The sequence below is a fragment of the Priapulus caudatus genome, unplaced genomic scaffold, assembly GCF_000485595.1.
Source record: "Priapulus caudatus unplaced genomic scaffold, Priapulus_caudatus-5.0.1 Scaffold87, whole genome shotgun sequence".
Taxonomy (NCBI): domain Eukaryota; kingdom Metazoa; phylum Priapulida; class Priapulimorpha; order Priapulimorphida; family Priapulidae; genus Priapulus; species Priapulus caudatus.
In genome coordinates, this window is record NW_014577148.1 from 188,438 (window position 1) to 192,142 (window position 3,705).

At 46.8% G+C, this 3,705-nt stretch overlaps 1 non-coding gene across 1 annotated transcript; it reads right to left on the reverse strand.

Moving 5' to 3' along the window:
* Positions 1–2,839: 2,839 nt before the first annotated feature.
* On the reverse strand, positions 2,840–2,921 carry Trnal-aag. The gene has a single exon. It is a non-coding gene; the product is annotated as a tRNA-Leu (tRNA).
* Between the last annotated feature and the right edge of the window lie 784 nt (positions 2,922–3,705).

A 3,705-nucleotide genomic window follows, 5' to 3' on the forward strand; every position in this document is an offset into this window, starting at 1 on the left:
TGGCTTGCCGTGAATCCCGGGTCGAAGCCTGTATGTGAATCCTGTAGAATCCCGTAGAATGGCTTCGACTCGTAGGTGACGGTATACACCTTACACTCTCCCCTCCTTCGAAGTAGAGTCCGGGCGGAGAGTCTGTAATGCCGACCGTATCACATGCTCAATGCACTAGGTACACTTCTCACCGTATTGATATGTGCTGCTGCTACCATTGCTCATAGCGCAACACAATCGTTCGCGCATACTGGCAGGATACTTGGTTCTTCCCCTGCCGAGTTATGCCTCTACTCGACGTATTTACATGGCCCATTATTCGACCAGTTTTAGCTGGTCGATATGGCACACATGCTCTTTGTCATTAGCGTCCGCTAGAACAGCGTTCAAGGATGACGTCATTCGCAGCACCGTATAGGGACCCTGGAACCGAGGGGCTAGTTTCGCACTAAAGTTCTTTCGTGCATCTGACAACGGGTGTGTCTTTAACATAACTCTGGCTCCTGGAGAGATTCCGCGATTGCGAAGGCTTCTTCCCTAAAGCTTTAACCAGAGAAGAGTTGATCAGAGAAACCCTAGCCCCAGTGTCTATCTCAGCTGTTACGAATGTCTCACCCATTACAATCGCAATAGAGGGTTCTGGTGAATGCCCCTGCTCAAACTCAGCCGGCATCCGCGACGGAGCCTGCACGAACCTAACTGACTTGGCCGGCGTAGGCTGCGTACGCACCCTAGCCCTTTCAAATGACGGGCAATCCTTCTGTAAGTGACCCGGCATATTACATCGATAACATATGACATTGTAGCCTTGCCTAGCACCCGTCCTAGCGCTGCTAAACGCAGGTCTGTCTCGAGTCGAGTCGGGTCGGGTCTGCAGAGGGGCGGGACTCCTACCTCCACTAACCAAGCTACCCTGAACAGACGTGGAATTATCACTGCGATATCTGCGATCCTCGCGTCTAACTGTCATAAAGTTATCTGCAATCTGTCCAGCATGAGCCACAGAACCCACTTCGGTCTGTCGTAAGTAGTGTCGGAGATCATCATTCCGTATGGTAGAAATGAACTGATCAATCAGTACCGTCTCTAAAACCCCGTAAAACTGCGCATGTCGCAACAACTCCTGAGGCGGTTTAAGCCACCTATGAAAATAGGTTTGCAAACGCCCCGCAAATTCCTGAAAAGTCATCTAATAATTTTTTTGCTGTCTTAAAATTGACTCTATACGTCTCTGAAGTCAGATTATACGATGCGAGCATAGCCGCTGTCACTAGCTCGAAGTCCTGTCTGACATCATCTGCTAAACGAAATAAGCATTTCTGGGCTCGCCCCGATAGAAATGGCTCTAGAATAGCCGTCCACCGATCTCTAGGTTTGCTCTGCGCAATACATCTAGTCTCTCAAATGTCTGTAAGTAACAGTCAATGTCATCCTCCTGTGTCAGCTTATGCATGCCCACTAACTTATACACTGACGAACCCGACTCTCTATGCCCAGCGTCCGCTACCGCACCTCGATCTGCAAGTAACTCCGTCAGAAGTTGATGTTGTTGTTGCTGCATGAACCCCATCATGGCCTGCATCTCCGGTGAAAGAGCAACTGCCCCCCCTACCTGCTCCTCATCCGAGGATTCCTTCGCAACCCTCTTAGGAGGCATTTTGTGTGTGTATAAATCAGTACTCACATAAACGGCTGATGCAACCTGACTTGCTCTCCGCAAAATCAAGTCACAACCAAAAGTTGGCTTACCTCACCGTTATGTTATGTACGTCTCGTGTTCAAATAAGAAAAAGAAAAAAAATGTAACCCCTTCCTGGTTTTATATCAACAAAATCCTATAGCGGGCAGAGACCCCCAAAATGCGCAACCATGCAAGCAATCAATACCCTGAATGCAATGTCAATGACACGGAATACGCGAAAATAAACGCTCAAAACATGCCAAAACCAACGAAATACACGATTCATAATACTACTGTAACATGTCTTACTGCGCCACCTACTGAACAACTATAGCACCTATCTCCCTATCACCCGTTAGTACAGTTGAAAGCTAATTCGCTACCACAAGCGACTGACTGCAAAAAAACAACAACCCTCAAACACGACAGAGGTGTTGAGTAAGTGAATACACGAGTCTGAGCGACAAACACGCGGGCTTGACCCTCAGCTGACAGACCTACTGTACATTCACAGCAGTCTCCCTAACGACATGCGCGATGCAAGTCGAAAGAACTATGCAGTCTACCATTGTACGCTACGTGCGCCTTACAATACGTCTCTTAGCTTATCAACGAACACGATACCCATACTGGAGAAGGTACTTAGCTTGATGTACAGCTTGTTGTCCAGGGCCTCCACTCTACGTACGCGACGAACCAGTTCACATCACTACTATCCTGTCGACTGCGCCAAAATGTAAGGGTTTATCCTTACACGGTTCTCCTGGTCGTCTGGTAGAATGAAGCACCCCGAGTCGATCCCAGGCGGTCCTTATATACGCTGGCAGCCGTGGCCTTGCCTGGCTCGCCGTGAATCCCGGGTCGAAGCCTGTATGTGAATCCTGTAGAATCCCGTAGAATGGCTTCGACTCGTAGGTGACGGTATACACCTTACAAAACTGCTCCTCCCCTCCTTCGAAAGTAAACCTGGCTGTACTGCAGCCCGAGTGGCAGCAAGGATAGTTTTTTAAAGAATAATGTAGGGTAAATCAGTTGAGAGTAGTGGGATTCTAACCGACACCTCCGAAGATCACCCGTATGCCATATTCAGATTTTTCCTTAAGCGTTTAAAAATGGTCAATGCAGTTGCCTGTATGTTTTGTGATAGTTGTAAAATGTCAAAATATGTGGCAGCGGTGGGATTCGAACCCACGCCTCCGAAGAGACTGGTGCCTTAAACCAGCGCCTTAGACCGCTCGGCCACGCTACCAACTTGTGTATTCGGTACAAAATATACTTATTGAATATTATCTCATTAATATAAAAGTTGTATACATGATGAAATGTTTTTGATTTACTCATGACAACAAATTTTAAGCTATTACAGACAATTTAACATCTTGTGCATAATAATTTATTTATAGATTTTTCGAAACATGCATTGCCACTAGATGGCAGAGTGAGCGGTCCGACAGAAGAAGTAGATTTCTGTTTGTTTGCGTGGAGTACTGAGTAGGCCTATTTATTCACGTACAATTAAATATCTAAGTGGATAATTTTAATTACTACTACTAGGTAAGTTATATCGCAGGTTCCGGCAGAATCCTACTAGTTTAGTATAGTGGTTAACAAAACTTGACCGGCTCGAGCCATCGCTGTAGCCTCGACACCGACTGCCGGCGGTAGGCCTAGTGATTTATCCAAATTTATACAAAGCAAGGTGCCAAACACACTGAGGAAAGAAGGTATACGACCTTATAGTTATAATATAACATTTGAAATCCTAATAATCATATGTTTGTGCAAGCTCTGTTTGCCCAATCTCAAGATTGGTTGCCCAAACTGTAAGGGTTTATCCTTACACGGTCGGTTCTCCTGGTCGTCTGGTAGAATGAACTTTGAAGCACCCCGAGTCGATCCCAGGCGGTCCTTATATACGCTGGCAGCCGTGGCCTTGCCTGGCTTGCCGTGAATCCCGGGTCGAAGCCTGTATGTGAATCCTGTAGAATCCCGTAGAATGGCTTCGACTCGTAGGTGACGGTATACACCTTACA